Source organism: Ranitomeya variabilis, chromosome 1 (assembly GCF_051348905.1).
Source record: "Ranitomeya variabilis isolate aRanVar5 chromosome 1, aRanVar5.hap1, whole genome shotgun sequence".
Taxonomy (NCBI): Eukaryota; Metazoa; Chordata; class Amphibia; order Anura; family Dendrobatidae; genus Ranitomeya; species Ranitomeya variabilis.
Window position 1 is genome coordinate 214,784,189 of NC_135232.1, and position 21,267 is coordinate 214,805,455.

At 45.6% G+C, this 21,267-nt stretch overlaps 1 protein-coding gene across 4 annotated transcripts in view; it reads right to left on the minus strand.

Annotated features, from left to right (window-relative positions):
• Positions 1-21,267, minus strand: part of RPH3A (rabphilin 3A) — a 450,823-nt gene that overhangs the window by 90,504 nt on the left and 339,052 nt on the right. The gene's annotated exons all lie outside the window — the stretch shown is intronic.

Here is a 21,267-nt window from a genome sequence, read left to right on the forward strand (position 1 = left end):
CTGATCCAGTCTGTTTCCTGGCAAGAACTGCTCTGACCTTTCCCTCCTAAACTAGTAATCCTAGTAAATAGGATCAAAAGCTCCCCCTGGTGGCCTGGAGTGTGAATGTGTTGCATGCTTGTGTTACCTGGTTACAGTTATCCCTTCTTGCCTCCAAATGTAACATCACTCTCCCCATGAGGAAAGCAATGCTACTGTGATGACCAGGACCCTAGGGCACCACATTTGTACAGAATCATAATAGCATAGCATGCATGGAGTCTCATTTACATAATCATGACCCAATGTCTTGTATTTCTATTTGGAAGTAATGGCATACCACTAGGAACCTCATAAATCCTTAGTATTTAGGCATCACTCTGCTAATTTAGTGTTTTCTTGTAAGTTTTCTATGACAGAGCAAGGAAATGCAGCATGACCCTATATATTGCTTTTCTGAAGCAGATGTGAACATAGCCTAAGTCAACACATCAAATTACCTGTAAACTTAACTTTAAAGTAAACATACTGAATTTGATCTTAAGAGAGCAAACATTACTGAACACTGGAGCAGTTTCCAGGAACTGTCAAAATGTTGGATTGTCCTTAAATAAAAAATATATCCATTTACATTCATCTGCCTTTAGAATCAGAGTAGATTGCCTAAAGACCCATCACTGTCTGAAGTTGTGGCAAAGTAATGCAGAAAAGAAGAAACATGAATACATTCTTTGTAGGAATGAGCAGATCTTTTGAAAATTGAGTTTAATGGCTCCATCCAATTTTGAAAACATTTTTTATCTTAAAAAAATTAACTAAATAAATAAATAAAAATCAGCATATACTGCAAACAGATAATCACAATGGCCTGGCAATACTGTACTTTTCCTTGCAATAGATACTTTAATGGAATTAAGGACTCAATTTACTGTATCTAGTGTCACGTTAATGAGTAAATCTGATAACAGAAATTACATTTTTAGGTTTTAGGGGGTTTTTTTTACCCACTCCTTGTCCTGTGTGGTAGTGCTGTAGACGAATAATGATCATTGTAATGTTTGTGAGATGTCAGAAGCAATAATCAAACAATTTGATTTTCAGAAGATTATTCTGTGAGCTCCAGGCAGGTTATTAAATAAGACTCCTGTAATCAAGAATGTTATTTCTTCAGATAATCTTCGTTTGTTTTATCTCTCAGCAAGCATTACATTACAGAATTACTTAATTGTATGTGATAGGGATGTATATAGTATGGCATACATAAAATGCAGAGTTTGGTTAGATTTAGTTTACATAGGTGACAAAAAAACCCCACAAAAATTCATACATTTTATTTTAACCTCTGATAACTTAGCTTCTCTTCATCAAGGTCATCTGGTCAATATGTTACACAGGAGTAGACTGACAAATGGCTTGTCTTTAGATCAATCTTATCTATAGCGTTACTAAATATTACACAAGATTTCACAAGATTTCTAGCCCACTAATTAAATAATTTTCTAGCATTTTTTAGTGGTGGACAGGGGTAAGCATGGGCCTTCTGACCAGATTGCAGCTATACAGCGCCATAAGTAGCAAGCTTTGATGCACGGTGTTTTCTGACACATTTCTATCAAAGCTAATATTAAAGAGAATCTGTCATCACAGAATGACTGTTCAAACCAAGTATTGGCACTTGGAACACCCTTGGCAAGCCAAACAGTTCAGTACATCTTCCAAACTACTCGTTTTCCATTTTTCTCTATCCATCTGTGTCTTCATAAAACCAGAGCTGTGAATCAAAATCAAGGGGGTGAAGATAGAGGGAAAACAAGTACGTGGGAAATTGCATTGAATTGTTTGACCCCACCAAGGTTGCACCAAGCACCTGTACTTGTTGTCTCAGACTGACTGTCCAAACCAAGTACAGGCTCTCTGTTAGAGATGGGCGAACCCGAACAGCAAAGTTTGGTATCCATATCGAACACCAACTGTTTGGGCATGGACAACGAACACGGACTTCATCAGGAAGTCAGTGTTACTGTTCGGGTTCAGCTGCTCAAATACCAGGTGTTTGTCATACTGAAAAGAAAAACTCTCACGATGCTAGAGGGGATCTCACCGACATTATGGCACTTCAGCCTGGCTGGGATTGCAGCCTCTGTGACCGGAGGTAACCTCAACGATGTCACCGCCGGTCACTGAGGCTGCACTTGCAGCCGTTCAGTCACCAGTGGTTCTCAGCCTGGATTGTTGCATTTTGGCACCGTCAAGGTTGAAAATTGTTTTTCGCCCAGACACGGATTACGACGTGAAACAGAACGACTGACAGGTGAGGAATATTATTGTTTTTTAGTTTTGTTTAATTACAGGAGAATGAGGGCTTTGGTGGAATAGGCGTTTGGTGAGTATAACTGTGTTTGTTATTTTTAAATAAAAAAGGAAAAGTGTAGTTTGTTTTATTTCTAATAAAGGACTTTATTTTTGCTGTGTCTTTATTTACCATATAACTATAGGATTAGTAATGGATAGGTGACTTATAGACGCCTCTCCATTACTAAGTTTTGTTTTCCATCTATCTTTGCTCTAGCAAGCCACAGCCATCAATCAAAGAAGGGGAGGGGTGGAGATAGAGAAATAAGCAAGTGGGAAGATGCAGTTAATTGTTGGCCATGTCATGATGTACCAAGCGCCTTTACTTGATTTGAAAAGTCATACTGTGTTGACAGAGTATATTTAACTTTTAAGTAGTCTATGTTACAGTTAACTTTCTGTGAGATTGGGCCAGATTAACTAAACTGGTTACATCCAGCTACTGGGTCTCCTAACCGGAGCCAATTGCTTCTTAGGTGGACAGGCCATGTCTTCTGATCAGAGCATTTTCTGCTTTTCAGGGATGTGTGAAACCAGTCTAGCCTTCATCTCCAGTACAGATCAATGAGTCTTGAGTACCCATGATCTTGTATCCAGTTTATTTTTTACTGTTGCTCAACTCACTTTTAGTAGATACTAACTGCATATTGGGTATAGCCCACTAGATGTTTTAGGAATAATCTGAATAATCTGAACCAATTGTCTAGCCATAATAGTATAGCCCTCTTCTGTCACCCAGATTCTTATGCTTGCCAATGTTTTCTTGGGTCCTAATAAATCTTACCGCTTTACGGGTGCCATTGTTATGAGATACTAAATGATATTCACTTGACTTCTCAGTGGTTTAAAGGGAATATGTCAGCAGGTTTTTACTATGTAATCTGAGAGCAGCATAATGAATGAAAAGAGAGCGTGATTACAGGGATGTATCATTTACTGGACTGCTTGGTATAGTTTTGACAGACTCCCTATTCTATCTGCAGTACAGTGGGTACGGAAAGTATTCAGACCCCTTTACATTTTTCACTCTCATTACGGCCATTTGGTAAATTCAAAAAAGTTACATTTTTTTTCTCATTAATATACACTCTGCACCCCATCTTAAAAATGAAATTTAGTAATTTTTGCTAATTTATTATTATTATTACCAAATGGCCTCAATGAAATAGAGTGAAAAATTTAAAGGGATATGAATACTTTCAATACCCACTGTAGATGTAGCAGTGATCAAAATGGTGAGGGTTGTGTGAGCATTTGTATTAGCCCACCCACACCCCTGATTAGCAGCTTCTTGTGTACATTGTCAGCAAGCTGCTAATCAGTGGTGGGGGTGGTGTTGCCGTGTTGCCCAGATTAGATGGACTGCTGTGCAAGTGACACCTAGTCAGGAAGTGTTAATATCTTACTGATAACACACTGATTGAATTGAAACTACAACACAGTCTAATAAGGTATGGTAAGTATTCATACCCCTTTAAATTTTTAACTCTTTCATTGCAGCCATTTGGTAAATTCAAAAAAGTTCTTTTTTTCACATTAATGTACACTCTGCACCCCACTTTGACTGAAAAAAAAAACAAAACAGAAATGTAGAAATTTTTGCAAATTTAATAAAAAGGAAAAACTGAAGTATCACATGGTCATAAGCACTCAGACTAGTGATGAGCAAGTATACACGTTGCTCGGGTTTTCAAGAGCATGCTCGGGTGGTCTCCGAGTATTTATTAGTGTTCGGAGATTTAGTTTTCATCGCCACAGCTGAATGATTTACAGCTACTAGCCAGGCTGAGTGGATATGGGGGTTGCTAGGGAATCCCCACATGTAATCAGGCTGGGTAGTAGCTGTAAATTATTCAGCTGCCGCAATGAAAACCAAATCTCCGAACACAAACAAATACTCGGAGACTATCCAAGCATGCTCGGGAAAACCCAAGCAATGAGTACACTCGCTCATCACTAATTCAGACCCTTTGCTCAAACACTCATTTAAGTCACATGCTGTCCATTTCCTTGTGATCCTCCATGAGATAGTTCTACTCCTTCATTGGAGTCCAGCTGTGTTTAATTAAACTGATAGGACTTTATTTGTAAAGGCACACACCTGTCTATATAAGACCTCACAGCTCACCGTGCATGTCAGAACAAATGAGAATGAGGAGGTCAGACAAACTGGCCAAGGAGCTCAGAAACAGAATTCTGGCAAGGTACAGATCTGGCCATGGTTGCAACAGAATTTGTGCAGTACTCAAGGCTCCTAAGAGCACAGTGGCCTCCATAATCCTTAAATGGAAGAAGTTTGGGACCACCAGAAGTCTTCCTAGACCTGGCCGTCCAGCCAAACTGAGCAATCGTGGGAGAAGAGCTTTGGTGAGAGAGGTAAAGAAGAACCCCAAGATCACTGTGGCTGAGCTACAGAGATGCAGTAAGGAGATGGGAGAAAGTTGCACAAAGTCAACTATCACTGCAGCCCCCCACCAGTCAGGCCTTTATGGCAGAGTGGCCAGATGGAAGCCTCTCCTCAGTGCAAGACATATGAAAGCCCGCATAGAGTTTGCTAAAAAAAAAAAAACATGAAGGACTCCCAGACTATGAGAAATAAGATTCTCTGGTCTGATGAGACGAAGATATACCTTTTTGGTGATAATTCTAAGCGGTATGTGTGGAGAAAACCAGGCACTGCTCATCACCTACCCAATACAATCCCAATAGTGAAACATGGTGGTGGCAGCATCATGCTATGGAGGTGTTTTTAAGTTGCAGGGACAGGATGACTGGTTGTCATTGAAGAAAATGTGAATGCGGCCAAGTAATAATAATAATAATAATAATAATTTTTATTTATATAGCGCCAACATATTCCGCAGCACTTTACAATTAAGCGGGGAAATGTACAACCAATAAATTCAGTACGAGTTAAGACAATTTAAACAGTGACATTAGGAGTGAGGTCCCTGCTCGCAAGCTTACAATCTACAAGAAAATGAGGGGACACAATAGGTGAAAAGTGCTTGTTATTTCAGGTCTGGTAATTATAATACATAGGGATTTTCATACAAAGCTGCATGATCCGGTCATCAGCCCATGTGTTTAAGTGCAATAGTCAAGTATCAAGTGCAGTTAATCGTGTGCATGGAGGGTGTGGAGACAGATGAATAGTAGGGTGCAGATTCAGAGTAATATTTGGAGGGAGGGAACAGGGCAAAGTTAGTTTACTGAGTAGTTGATGTGGTAGGCTTGTTTGAAGAGATGGGTTTTTAAAGCTCGCTTGAATAGGTCGGGGCTAGGTATCAGTCTGATCGTCTGGGGAAGTGCATTCCAGAGAGCTGGCGCAGCACGAGAGAAGTCTTGGAGACGGAGGTGTGAGGTTCGGATTACAGGGGATGTTAGTCTTAGGTCGTTTGTAGAATGGAGGGCACGTGTAGGGCGATAGACAGAGATGAAAGAGGAGATATAAGGCAGTGCAGAACTGTGGAGAGCTTTCTGGGTGAGAGAGATGAGTTTATACTGGACCCTGTAGTGAATAGGTAGCCAGTGTAATGACTGGCACAAGATGGAGGCATCGGTGAAGCGGCTGGACAGAAATATGACTGGCTGCAGCATTCAAGATGGATTGGAGAGGAGAAAGTTTGGTAAGAGGGAGACCGATTAGAAGAGAGTTGCAGTAGTCCAGAAGAGAATGAATAAGAGCGACAGTAAGAGTCTTAGCAGTTTCAACGGTGAGAAAAGGTCGGATTCTGGAGATGTTTTTAAGATGCAGGTGACAAGAGCGAGTGAGTGATCGGATATAGGGAGTAAAGGAAAGTTCAGAGTCGAATATGACCCCAAGACAGCGGGCATGCTGCTTGGGAGTTATGGTTGAACCCTCCAGGGTAATTTCGATGTTGGGTAGAGTGAGGTTAGTAGAAGGGAGAAACACAAGAAGTTCCGTTTTGGAGAGATTTCGTTTCAGGTAGAGGGAGGACATGATGTTAGAGACAGCAGACAGACAATCCTTGGTATTTTGAATTAGGGTAGGGGTGATGTTGGGGAAGAAGTGTATAATTGGGTGTCATTAGCATAGAGATGATACTCTCAAGTACAGAGATATCCTGGGTGAAAACCTCTTCCAGAGTGCTCTGGACCTCAGATTTAGCCGAAGGTTCACCTTCTAACAAGACAATGACCCTAAGCACACAGCTAAAATAACAAAGGAGTGGCTTCAGAACAACTCTGTGACCATTTTTGACTGGCCCAGCCAGAGCCCTGACCTAAACCCAATTGAGCATCTCTGGAGAGACCTGAAAATGGATGTCTGACAACGTTACCCTTCCAACCTGATGGAACTGGAGAGGATCTGCAAGGAAGAATGGCAGAGGATCCCCAAATCCAGGTGTGAAAAACTTGTTGCATCATTCCCAAGACGATTCAAGGCTGTACTAGTTCAAAAGGGTGCTTCTACTCAATACTGAGCAAAGGGTCTGAATACTTATGACTAGTGTTGAGCATTCCGATACTGCAAATATCGGGTATCGGCCGATATTCGCTGTATCGGAATTCCGATACCGAGTTCCGATATTTTTGCGATATCGGAAATCGGAATCGGAAGTTCCTATAGTGAAATTATGCAGTATAATGAAGTGTGGGCGGTGCGTGGGTGGAGACTGCGTGTGTGCGGGCGGTGTCTGTGCATGACCGTGGGGCTCTCTGCGTGTGTGCCGGGGCTCTATGCGGCATGCAGGGTCTCTGTGCAATGTGCGGGGTGTCTCTGTGCGGTGTGTCTTTGTGCGGCGTGCGCGGCATGCAGGGTGTGTCTGTGCGGTGTGCGGGGAGTCTGTGTGGCGTGCGGGGTCTCTGTGCGGCGTTCGGGGTGTCTCTGTGTGGCATGCGGGGTCTCTATGCGGCGTGCGGGGTGTGTGTGCGGCGTGCGGGGTGTCTCTGTGCGGCGTGTCTCTGTGCAGCGTGCGGCGTGTCTCTGTGCGGCGTGCGGGGGGTCTCTGTGGCATGCGGGGGGTCTCTGTGTGGCGTGCGTAGTAACTGTGCGGCGTGCGGAGTCTCTGTGCGGCGTGCGGAGTCTCTGTGCGGCATGCAGGGTCTCTGTGCGGCATGCAGGGTCTGTGCGGCATCTTACAGATGCGCCATTTCTGGGGCGGCTGCGGACTGGTATTTGTAGCCGGGGGGGCCAATATCCATGGCCCCTCTCTAGGCTATGAATATCAGCCCGCAGCTGTCTGCGTAGCCTTTCTGGCTATAAAATATAGGGTGACCCCACGTCATTTTTTGGGGGGGTTCCCCTATTTTAATAGCCAGTAAAGGCTACGCAGACAGCTGCGGGCTGATATTCATAGCAGGCTACAGATGTTGGTCCCCGGCTGTCGGCTTTCCCCCTCTGGCGCAGAAAATTGCGCGGGAGCCCACGCCGTTTTTTTCCGCTTTTTTTTTTTTTATTCAACGCTCATTAGGGCCTCTTTCATACTTGCGTCGGTACGAGTCCGTCGCTATGCGTTGGGCCGATGTACCGATGCACATTGTGAAATTTGTGCACAACGTGGGCAGCGAATGCAGTTTTTCAACGCATCTGCTGCCCATTCTGAAGTCCGGGGAGGAGGGGGCGAAGTTTCTGCCGCGCATGCGCGGTAGAAAATGGCGGGCGTGACGGCCAAAAAAAGTTCATTTGAACGTTTTTTTGTGCCGACGGTCCGCCAAAACATGACGAATCCGTTGCATGACGGACGCGACGTGTGGCCATCCGTCGCTAATACAAGTCTATGGGTAAAAACCGCATCTTGCGAGCAAATTTGCAGGATCCGTTTTTTTCCACCGGATCGTTTTTTTCCGCCAGATCCGTTTTTTTCCACCGGATCGTTTTTTTCCCGCCGGATCTGTTTTTTTCCACCAGATCCGTTTTTTTCTCATAGAGTTGTATTAGCGCCAGATTGCGCCTGATGGCCAAACATTTCATCCATTTTTTGCAGGATCCATCAAAAAAGCTGTTTCCGCCAGATGGAAAACACATACAGAGGAACGGTTTTTCTGTCCGGCGAAAGAACGCACAATGACGGATCCAGCAAAAAACGGATGAAACATGTGGCCATCAGGTGCAATTTGGCGCTAATACAACTCTATGAGAAAAAAGCTGATCCGGCAGAAAAAAACAGATCCGGTGGAAAAAAACGGATCCAGCGGGAAAAAAACGATCCGGTGGAAAAAAACGGATCCTGCAAATGTGCTCGCAGGATGCAATTTTTACCCATAGACTTGTAGTAGCGACGGATCGCGATGGATGGCCACACGTCATGCCCGTTGTGCAACGGATCTGTCATGTTTTGGCAAACCGTCGGCATGAAAAAACGTTCAAGTGAAGGTTTTTTTGTCCGTCACGTCCGCCATTTTCTACCGCGCATGCACGGCAGAAACTCCGCCCCCTCCTCCCCGGACTTCAGAATGGGCAGCGGACGCGTTGAAAAACTGCATCCGCTGCCCACGTCGTGCACAAATTTCACAACGTGCGTCGGTACGTCGGCCCGACGCATAGCGACGGACCCGTACCAACGCAAGTGTGAAAGAGGCTTTAATGAGCATTGAATTTAAAAAAAAAAAATGGAAAAAAACAGCGTGGGCTCCCGCGCAATTTTCTGCGCCAGAAGGGGAAAGCTGATGGGCGGGGACCAATATCTGTAGCCTGCTATGAATATCAGCCCGCAGCTGTCTGTGTAACCTTTACTGGCTATTAAAGTAGGGGGACCCCCCAAAAAAATGACGTGGGGTCCCCCTATATTTTATAGCCAGAAAGGCTACGCAGACAGCTGCGGGCTGATATTCATAGCCTAGAGAGGGGCCATTGTCATGGTTCTCAATGGCAAGAGACCGTAGTAAAGCATACAAAAGGACTAGCTCTTGGAAGATGGGAACTCGAGCTGACTGTGAGCTAAACCTACCGCACAACTAACAGTGGCCGGGTAGCGTGCCTACGTTTTATCCCTAGACGCCCAGCACCAGCCGGAGGACTGACTGACCCTAGCAGAGGAAAATACAGACCTGGCTTACCTCTAGAGAAATTTTCCCCAAAAGGCAGACAGTAGCCCCCACATATATTGTCGGTGATTTTAGAGGAAAATGACATACGAAGTATGAAGATAGGTTTAGCAAATTGAGGTCCGCTTACTAGACAGCAGGAAGACAGAAAAGGGAACTTCACAGTCAGCTGAAAACCCTTTCAAACACCATCCTGAAATTACTTTAAGACTCTAATATCAACTCATGACTAGTGTTGAGCGATACCGTCCGATGCTTGAAAGTATCGGTATCGGAAAGTATCGGCCGATACCGGCAAAGTATCGGATCCAATCCGATACCGATACCCGATACCAATACAAGTCAATGGGACTCAAGTATCGGACAGTATTCCTGATGGTTCCCAGGGTCTGAAGGAGAGGAAACTCTCCTTCAGGCCCTGGGATCCATATAAATGTGTAAAAGAAAGAATTAAAATAAAAAATATCGCTATACTCACCTGTCCGACGCAGCCTGGACCTCAGCGAGGGAACCGGCAGCGTTGTTTGTTTAAAATTCGCGCTTTTACTTGGTTACGTGAAGTCCCGGCTTGTGGTTGGTCAGGGCGGCCATGTTGCCGGGACGCGGACCAATCACAGCAAGCCGTGACGAAATTACGTCACGGCTTGCTGTGATTGGTCCGCGTCCCGGCAACATGGCCGCCATTAACCAATCACAAGCCGTGACGTCACGGGAGGCTGGACACGCGCGCTTTTTAAAAAGCGCGCGTGTCCAGCCTCCAGTGACGTCCCGGCTTATGATTGGTCACGGCGCCATGTTGCCGGGACGTGGACCAATCACAGCAAGCCGTGACGAAATTACGTCACGGCTTGCTGTGATTGGTCCGCGTCCCGGCAACATGGCCGCCATTAACCAATCACAAGCCGTGACGTCACGGGAGGCTGGACCCGTGCGCTTTTTAAAATGGGCGCGTGTCCAGCCTCCCGTGACGTCCCGGCTTGTGATTGGTTGCGCCGCGGTCAACCAATCACAAGCCGGGAGGCTTGTATAATACATCAGCTGAGAGGTGATACATGGGAATGTGAGACACATCCTGCAAATTCGACCAAACTTATTATGCAATAATTGATGTTTTGACAACATTGGCAGTTTCCCCTTGTTTGGTTTAGTTCATCCTCACTCATTTTGTGCGCCGCGGTCAACCAATCACAAGCCGGGAGGCTGGACACGCGCGCATTTTAAAATTTTAAAATGGGCGCGTGTCCAGCCTCCCGTGACGTCCCGGCTTGTGATTGGTTGCGCCGCGGTCAACCAATCACAAGCCGGGAGGCTGGACACACGCGCATTTTAAAATTTTAAAATGCGCGCGTGTCCAGCCTCCCGGCTTGTGATTGGTTGATCGCGGCGCAACCAATCACAAGCCGGGACGTCACGGGAGGCTGGACACGCGCCCATTTTAAAATGCGCGCGTGTCCAGCCTCCCGTGACGTCACGGCTTGTGATTGGTTGCGTCTCCCATGTGACTGCGACGCAACCAATCACAAAGCCGGGACGTAATTTTAAAATCCTTAAGGACCTGAAATTACGTCACGGCTTGCTGTGATTGGTTGCGTCGCCCATGTGACTGCGACGCAACCAATCACAACGCCGGAACGTAATTTTAAAATCCTGAAGGACCTGAAATTACGTCACAGCTTGCTGTGATTGGTTGCGTCCCGGTCACATGGGCGGCACGCAACCAATCACAAGCCGGGACTCACGTAAAGGAAAGAAAAGCGCGAATTTTAAACAAAGAACGCTGCCGCTTCCCTCGGTAAGGTGCAGGCTGCGTCGGAGAGGTGAGTATAGCAATATTTTTTATTTTAATTCTCTCTTTTACACATTTTTACATTAATGTTGTTTCGATACCGATACCCGATATCACAAAAATATCGGATCTCGGTATCAGAATTCCGATACAGCAAGTATCGGCCGATACCCGATACTTGCAGTATCGGAATGCTCAACACTACTCATGACACCAGAGTGGCAATTTCAGCTCACAAGAGCTTCCAGCCTCAGAAATATTCAAAAACAGAGAACTGGAACAAAAATGCAAAACAATCTTAGGACTACAAGTCCAACTTAGCTGATAGTAGTCTAGGAGCAGGAACATGCAACAGAAAGGCTTCTGGTAACATTGTTGGCCGGCATAGAAATGACTGAGGAGCAAGGCTAAATAGAAACTCCGACATCCTGATGGAAACAGGTGAACAGAGGAGATGAAGCACACAAGTTCAGTACCACCAGTAACCACCGGGGGAGCCCAGAAACCAAATTCACAACAGTACCCCCCCCTCAAGGAGGGGGCACCGAACCCTCACCAGAACCACCAGGGCGATCAGGATGAGCCCTATGAAAGGCACGGACCAAATCGGAGGCATGAACATCAGAGGCTGTCACCCAAGAATTATCCTCCTGACCGTAGCCCTTCCACTTGACCAAATACTGAAGTCTCCGTCTGGAAACACGGGAGTCCAAGATCTTCTCGACAACGTACTCCAACTCACCCTCAACCAACACCGGAGCAGGAGGCTCAACGGAAGGCACAACCGGTACCTCATACCTGCGCAACAATGACCGATGGAAGACATTATGAATAGAAAAAGATGCAGGGAGGTCCAAACGAAAGGACACAGGGTTAAGAATCTCCAATATCTTGTACGGGCCGATGAACCGAGGCTTAAACTTAGGAGAAGAAACCTTCATAGGGACAAAACGAGAAGACAACCACACCAAGTCCCCAACACAAAGACGAGGACCAGCACGACGACGGCGGTTGGCAAACTGCTGAGTCCTCTCCTGGGACAACTTCAAATTGTCCACCACATGCCCCCAAATCTGATGCAACCTCTCCACCACAGCATCCACTCCAGGACAATCCGAAGACTCCACCTGGCCGGAAGAGAAACGAGGATGAAACCCCAAATTACAGAAGAAAGGAGAAACCAAGGTGGCAGAACTAGCCCGATTATTGAGGGCAAACTCCGCCAAGGGCAAAAAGGCAACCCAATCATCCTGATCCGCAGACACAAAACACCTCAAATAAGTCTCCAAGGTCTGATTAGTTCGCTCGGTCTGGCCATTAGTCTGAGGATGGAAAGCAGACGAAAAAGACAAATCAATGCCCATCCTAGCACAGAACGCTCGCCAAAATCTAGACACGAATTGGGTTCCCCTGTCAGAAACGATATTCTCCGGAATACCATGCAAGCGAACCACATTTTGAAAAAACAGAGGAACCAGCTCGGATGAGGAAGGCAATTTAGGCAAGGGGACCAAATGGACCATCTTAGAGAAACGGTCACACACCACCCAGATGACAGACATCTTCTGAGAAACAGGGAGATCAGAAATAAAATCCATGGAGATGTGAGTCCAAGGCCTCTTCGGAATAGGCAAAGATAACAACAATCCACTAGCCCGAGAACAACAAGGCTTGGCCCGAGCACAAACATCACAAGACTGCACAAAACCTCGCACATCTCGCGACAGGGAAGGCCACCAGAAGGACCTAGCCACCAAATCCCTGGTACCAAAGATTCCAGGATGACCAGCTAACGCAGAAGAATGGACCTCCGAGATGACTCTACTGGTCCAATCATCCGGAACAAACAGTCTACCAGGCGGGCAACGATCAGGTCTATCCGCCTGAAACTCCTGCAAGACCCGTCGCAAGTCTGGGGAAACAGCAGATAATATCACTCCATCCTTAAGGATACCTGTAGGTTCAGAATTACCAGGGGAATCAGGCTCAAAACTCCTAGAAAGGGCATCCGCCTTCACATTTTTAGAACCCGGTAGGTAAGAAACCACAAAATTAAACCGAGAGAAAAATAACGACCAGCGCGCCTGTCTAGGATTCAGGCGCCTGACAGACTCAAGATAAATCAAATTCTTGTGGTCGGTCAATACCACCACCTGATGTCTAGCCCCCTCAAGCCAATGACGCCACTCCTCAAAAGCCCACTTCATAGCCAAGAGCTCCCGATTACCAATATCATAATTTCGCTCAGCGGGCGAAAATTTACGAGAAAAGAACGCGCAAGGTCTCATCACGGAGCAGTCGGAACTTTTCTGCGACAAAACCGCCCCAGCTCCGATTTCTGAAGCGTCGACCTCAACCTGAAAAGGAAGAGTAACATCAGGCTGACGCAATACAGGGGCGGAAGAAAAGCGGCGCTTAAGCTCCCGAAAGGCCTCCACAGCAGCAGGGGACCAATCAGCAACATCAGCACCCTTCTTAGTCAAATCAGTCAACGGCTTAGCAACATCAGAAAAACCAGTTATAAATCGACGATAAAAATTAGCAAAGCCCAAAAACTTCTGAAGGCTCTTAAGAGAAGAGGGTTGCGTCCAATCACAAATAGCCTGAACCTTGACAGGGTCCATCTCAATGGAAGAGGGGGAAAAAATGTACCCCAAAAACGAAATCTTTTGAACCCCAAAAACACACTTAGAACCCTTTACACACAAGGAATTAGAGCGCAAAACCTGAAAAACCCTCCTGACCTGTTGGACATGAGAGTCCCAGTCATCCGAAAAAATCAAAATATCATCCAGATACACAATCATAAATTTATCCAAATATTCACGGAAAATGTCATGCATAAAAGACTGAAAGACTGAAGGGGCATTTGAAAGACCAAAAGGCATTACTAAATACTCAAAATGGCCCTCAGGCGTATTAAATGCGGTTTTCCACTCATCCCCTTGCTTAATTCGCACTAAATTATACGCCCCACGAAGATCAATCTTAGAGAACCACTTGGCCCCCTTTATTCGAGCAAACAAATCAGTAAGCAGTGGCAAAGGATACTGATATTTAACCGTGATTTTATTCAAAAGCCGATAATCAATACACGGCCTCAAAGAGCCATCTTTTTTAGATACAAAGAAAAAACCGGCTCCTAAGGGAGATGACGAAGGACGAATATGTCCCTTTTCCAAGGACTCCTTAATATATTCCCGCATAGCAGCATGTTCAGGCACAGATAGATTAAATAAACGACCCTTTGGAAACTTACTGCCCGGAATCAGATCTATAGTACAATCGCAATCTCTGTGCGGAGGTAGTGAACCAAGTTTAGGCTCCTCAAAAACGTCACAATAATCAGATAAAAATTCCGGAATCTCAGAGGGAATAGATGACGAAATGGAAACCAAAGGTACGTCCCCATGAGTCCCCTGACATCCCCAGCTTAACACAGACATTGCTTTCCAGTCGAGGACTGGGTTATGAGATTGCAGCCATGGCAATCCAAGCACCAACACATCATGTAGATTATACAACACAAGGAAGCGAATAATCTCCTGGTGATCCGGATTAATACGCATAGTTACTTGTGTCCAGTATTGTGGTTTATTACTAGCCAATGGCGTGGAGTCAATACCCTTCAGAGGTATAGGAACTTCCAGAGGCTCTAAATTAAACCCACAGCATTTGGCAAAGGACCAATCCATAAGACTCAAAGCGGCGCCAGAGTCGACATAGGCGTCCGCGGTAATAGACGATAAAGAGCAAATCAGGGTCACAGATAGAATAAACTTAGACTGTAAAGTGCCAATTGAAACAGACTTATCAACCTTCTTAGTACGTTTAGAGCATGCTGATATAACATGAGTTGAATCACCACAATAGAAGCATAACCCATTTTTTCGCCTAAAATTCTGTCGTTCGCTTCTGGACAGAATTCTATCACATTGCATAATCTCTGGCGCCTTCTCAGTAGACACCGCCAAATGGTGCACAGGTTTGCGCTCCCGCAAACGCCGATCAATCTGAATAGCCATTGTCATGGACTCATTCAGACCTGTAGGCACAGGGAACCCCACCATAACATCTTTAATGGCATCAGAGAGACCCTCTCTGAAATTCGCCGCCAGGGCGCACTCATTCCACTGAGTAAGCACAGACCACTTACGAAATTTTTGGCAGTATATTTCAACCTCATCTTGCCCTTGAGACAGGGCCATCAAGGCTTTTTCAGCCTGAATCTCTAAATGAGGTTCCTCATAAAGCAACCCCAAAGCCAGGAAAAACGCATCCACACTGAGCAACGCAGGATCCCCTGGTGCCAAAGCAAATGCCCAATCCTGAGGGTCGCCCCGGAGCAAGGAAATTACAATCCTGACCTGCTGTGCAGGATCTCCAGCGGAGCGAGATCTCAGAGACAAAAATAATTTACAATTATGTTTGAAATTCTGGAAGCGAGATCTATCCCCGGAGAAAAATTCAGGTAAAGGAATTCTAGGTTCAGATATAGGAGCATGAATTACAAAATCCTGTAAACTTTGAACCTTCATAGCGAGATTATCCAAACCAATAGCTAAACTCTGAGGATCCATTTTAATCAGGTGAAATCAGAACCATTCAAGGATTAGAAGGAGAGAGAGACGAAGGCTGCAGTAAGCAGAGATGCAAGTGAATCAACTAATGAGCAAACTCAGAAAAAAAAAAAAAATTCTCTGCAGACTTCTTTTCTCTCCTTTCTTCTGCCAATTATTTTAACTCTTGGCCGGCCAAACTGTCATGGTTCTCAATGGCAAGAGACCGTAGTAAAGCATACAAAAGGACTAGCTCTTGGAAGATGGGAACTCGAGCTGACTGTGAGCTAAACCTACCGCACAACTAACAGTGGCCGGGTAGCGTGCCTACGTTTTATCCCTAGACGCCCAGCGCCAGCCGGAGGACTGACTGACCCTAGCAGAGGAAAATACAGACCTGGCTTACCTCTAGAGAAATTTTCCCCAAAAGGCAGACAGTAGCCCCCACATATATTGTCGGTGATTTTAGAGGAAAATTACATACGAAGTATGAAGATAGGTTTAGCAAATTGAGGTCCGCTTACTAGACAGCAGGAAGACAGAAAAGGGAACTTCACAGTCAGCTGAAAACCCTTTCAAACACCATCCTGAAATTACTTTAAGACTCTAATATCAACTCATGACACCAGAGTGGCAATTTCAGCTCACAAGAGCTTCCAGCCTCAGAAATATTCAAAAACAGAGAACTGGAACAAAAATGCAAAACAATCTTAGGACTACAAGTCCAACTTAGCTGATAGTAGTCTAGGAGCAGGAACATGCAACAGAAAGGCTTCTGGTAACATTGTTGGCCGGCATAGAAATGACTGAGGAGCAAGGCTAAATAGAAACTCCCACATCCTGATGGAAACAGGTGAACAGAGGAGATGAAGCACACAAGTTCAGTACCACCAGTAACCACCGGGGGAGCCCAGAAACCAAATTCACAACAGGCCATGGATATTGGCCCCCCCGGCTACAAATACCAGTCCGCAGCCGCCCCAGAATTGACGCATCTGTAAGATGCGACAATTCTGGCACTTAGCCCCTCTCTTCCCACTCCCGTGTAGCAGTGGGATATGGGGTAATAAGGGGTTAATGTCACCTTGCTATTGTAAGGTGACATTAAGCCGGGTTAATAACGGAGAGGCATCAATAAGACGCCTATCCATTATTAATCCAATAGTAGGAAAGGGTTAATAAAACACGCACGCATTAGGAAAAAGTATTTTAATATTCTTCATTTAACCATACTTACCATACTTCAGCGCCTGCAAAAAACATAAAATAATAAACCGTATACTACCTGTCCGCCGTAGTCCAATTAATAACGAGTGTCCCACGACGATCTCCCCTATAGAACAGTGACATCGGGTGATGTCACTGCTCTATAGGACCCTCAGTGACACACTGACAGGAGTGTTATGATCTGGTGGCCTAGGAGCAGCATGAGACGTACTCTGGAGAAGGTGGTACCTGTACTGACCGCAGACCCTGAACTTAACACCGCAACTAGAAGTAGCCGTGGAATGTACCTAACACTCCCTAGACATCTCGACACAGCCGGAGGACTAAATACCCCTAGAGATAGAAAAGGGAAAACTATCTTGCCTCAGAGAAAATTCCCAAAGGATAGACAGCCCCCCACAAATATTGACTGTGAGAGGAGAGGGAAATAACATACGCAGACTGAAATCAGGATTTAGCAAAGGAGGCCACTCTAGCTAAATAGAAAGGATAGGACAGAGTACTATGCGGTCAGTATTAAAACACTAAAAAATATCCACCACAGAAAATACATCTGCATCTCCAGAGATACCAGCTTGGCTGAACAAATCCTTAAGCAGACCAAGATGGACAAGACAAAACATGGAAAAGAACTGAACAATAAGGCCCACAGCACGTGGACTGCAAAAAACAAAGCCAGAACTTATCTTTGTTGAAATGAACAGCAAAGCAAGAGAGACCAGGCAGGGATGTGAATCCTCCAGGAACAATGGACAACTGGCACTGACTAAAGGGTCAAGCAAGACTAAATAGCCCTGTCAGACTTGCAATAAGTGGACACACCTGATGAATGCAGCGATCCAAAGACAGCAGCGCTACCACTTATAACCGCAGAGCAGAATTCACAACACAGGAGACAATGGCTCCTGCAGTGCATCACTGAGAGGTTACCTTAGGACAAAGGCTCACTTTATGGCAATTGCTGCCTGGGAAAATTTCTCAGCCAGCAATGCCATAAGTGAGGCTAGGGACTATTTTTTTTACAGCGGCGGAGGAAGTAATGGTGAGTAGGTACTCTATGTTTAATGTACTGTATGTCTATATGTATGTACTGTATGGAGTATGTATGGAGTATTTTTTATTTTCATTCAACACATTAGCCGGATGATGTGACTACTACTGTCCCATCATTGGCTAATGTGTCAATCACTGTCAGTGTAGCAGGCATCGTCCGATGGGACTTGTAGTCACATCGGACAATGCCCGCACTGAGACACCCCGCACGCCGCACAGACACCCCACACGCCACACAGAGACACCCCGGATGCCGCAGAGACCCCGGACGCCGCACAGAGACCCCGCACGCCACACAGAGACACCCCGCACACCGCACAGAGACTTCGCACGCCGCACAGAGACCCCGCACACCGCAGAGACACCCCGCATGCCGCACAGACCCCGCACGCCGCACAGAGACCCCACACACCGCACAGAGACACCGCTCACAGAGACACCGCACAGAGACCCCGCACAGAGACACCCCGCACAGAGACACCCCGCACACCACACAGAGACACCCCGCACGCTGCACAGAGACCCCGCACGCCACACAGAGACCCCGCACGCCACACAGAGACACCCCGCACAGAGACCCCGCATGCCGCAGAGACTCCCCACACGCTGCAGAGACGCCACACAGAGACACCCCGCACGCCGCAAAGAGACCCCGCACGCCGCACAGAGACACCCCGCATGCCGCACAGACACGCCGCACAGACCCCAGAGAGCCCCGGTAAGCCCGCACAGAGCCCCAGCAGGCAGGTACACATCCCTGGCAGGCCCGCACAGACCCCGCCCACACACACAGACACTCACAGTGTCTGCCCACGCACCGCCCACACTCTTCCCCCCTCTGGAAGAGGATGTAGAAGGACATAAAGGGCTTATTTACATTCAGATATTTGTGTCCCATTGACTTGCATTGGTATCGGGTATCGGTATCGGCGATATCCGATATTTTTGGGATATCGGCCAATCCAATCCGATACTTCTGGATATCGGAAAGTATCGCTCAACACTACTTATGACCATGTGATATTTCAGTTTTTTTCTTTTTTAATAAATTTGCAAAAATTACTACATTTTTGTTTTTCTTCAGTCAAGATGGGGTGCAGAATGTACATTAATAAGAAAAAAAAGAACTTTTTGAATTTACCAAATGGCTGCAGTGAAACAAAGAGTGAAACATTAAAAAGGGGTCTGAATACTTTCCGTACCTACTGTATATAGCACAGAGGACATACAGGGAGTTTGCAATATTTCAGTGGGAGGCTAGAGATAGTTAATATTTCTATAAATAGAAAACTTTATAAAGCAACTAAATTATTTCTTTGATGTGTTTTCATAAGAATTTTCCAATTTTCCATAAGCTTTTCCTTGATCTTTAAAACTTGTCTGAAAGTCTGCCAATTAACCTACACAACCTCCTATCGTCTGTGCTGTACAGAATGTCATTCATCAGCTCCCATCACAAAAATGGACTAAGAGGGAACATTGCTGTTTTTTTGAGACAATTCCATTTTTTGTTCTCATAAAATGCCTCAGGGATATATTCAGCATCCTGAGCAGTGCACTCTTATTAATGGACTTTATATACACATGTCATTTCTCCTAGACAGCAGGAAACAAAGCAGTGCATGAGCCTTGCTAGCCATTATTTTATCAAATATACGTAGAGATTATGAGGAAGTGAAATAACTAATATGTCCATTTGTAAAAGTCACATCACACATTGGTTGAATGAGATTTTGCAATGGTTTAGCACCTTGTGGCATGATATGTCTAATAGCAAAAGTGATCAACAGAAACAACGGTTGAGTGCAAAAACTGTAAGAGGACTTGCTATATATACCAAATGTAGATGATTATTTTTGTCTGTGTTTATTTCTTTTGACTGCTGAGTTAGTTATGGGGGTGCCTGACAGTGGTCTCTCCATTACCAACTCATGAGCTTGATGTCAGCGTCAGCTGCTGACATTAACCCCACAATCCCATTACCCGATTGCCACTGTTTCAGAGGCTAAGGCCAGAATTAGCACATCTTACAGATGCACCATTCCTGGGGCAGCTAAGGCCTGGTCTTAATAGGCTGGGCATGGGACAATATCCATGGCCCTTCCCAGACTTCTAATATCAGCCCCCAGCTGTCTGTGATGCCTTCACTAGTTATTAACCCCTTTCTGACATCTGACGTACTATCCCGTCGAGGTGGGGTGGGCCCGTATGACCACCGACGGGATAGTACGTCATACGCGATCGGCCGCGCTCACGGGGGGAGCGCGGCCGATCGCGGCCGGGTGTCAGCTGCATATCGCAGCTGACATCCGGCACTATGTGCCAGGAGCGGTCACGGACCGCCCCCGGCACATTAACCACCGGCACACCGCGATCAAACATGATCGCGGTGTGCCGGCGGTATAGGGAAGCATCGCGCAGGGAGGGGGCTCCCTGCGGGCTTCCCTGAGACCCCCGGAGCAACGCGATGTGATCGCGTTGCTCCGAGGGTCTCCTACCTCCCTCTTCGCCGCAGGTCCCGGATCCAAGATGGCCACGGCATCCGGGTCCTGCAGGGAGGGAGGTGGCTTACCGAGTGCTAAATAAAAAAAAAAAACAATAAAAGTACACATATTTAGTATCGCCACGTCCGTAACGACCCAACCTATAAAACTGCCCCACTAGTTAACCCCTTCAGTAAACACCGTAAGAAAAAAAAAAAAACGAGGCAAAAAACAACGCTTTATTATCATACCGCCAAACAAAAAGTGGAATAACACGCGATCAAAAAGACTGATATAAATAACCATGGTACCGCTGAAAACGTCATCTTGTCCCACAAAAAACGAGCTGCCATACAGCATCATCAGCATAAAAATAAAAAAGTTATAGTCCTGAGAATAAAGCGATACCAAAATAATTATTTTTTCTATAAAATAGTTTTTACCGTATAAAAGCGCCAAAACATAAAAAAATGATATAAATGAGATATCGCTGTAATCGTACTGACCCGACGAATAAAACTGCTTTATCAATTTTACCAAACGCGGAACGGTATAAACGCCTCCCCCAAAAGAAATTCATGAATAGCTGGTTTTTGATCACTCTGCCTCACAAAAATCGGAATAAAAAGCGATCAAAAAATGTCACGTGTCCGAAAATGTTACCAATAAAAACGTCAACTCGTCCTGCTAAAAACAAGATCTCACATGACTCTGTGGACTCAAATATGGAAAAATTATAGCTCTCAAAATGTGGTAACGCAAAAAATATTTTTTGCAATGAAAAGCGTCTTTCAGTGTGTAACGGCTGCCAATCATA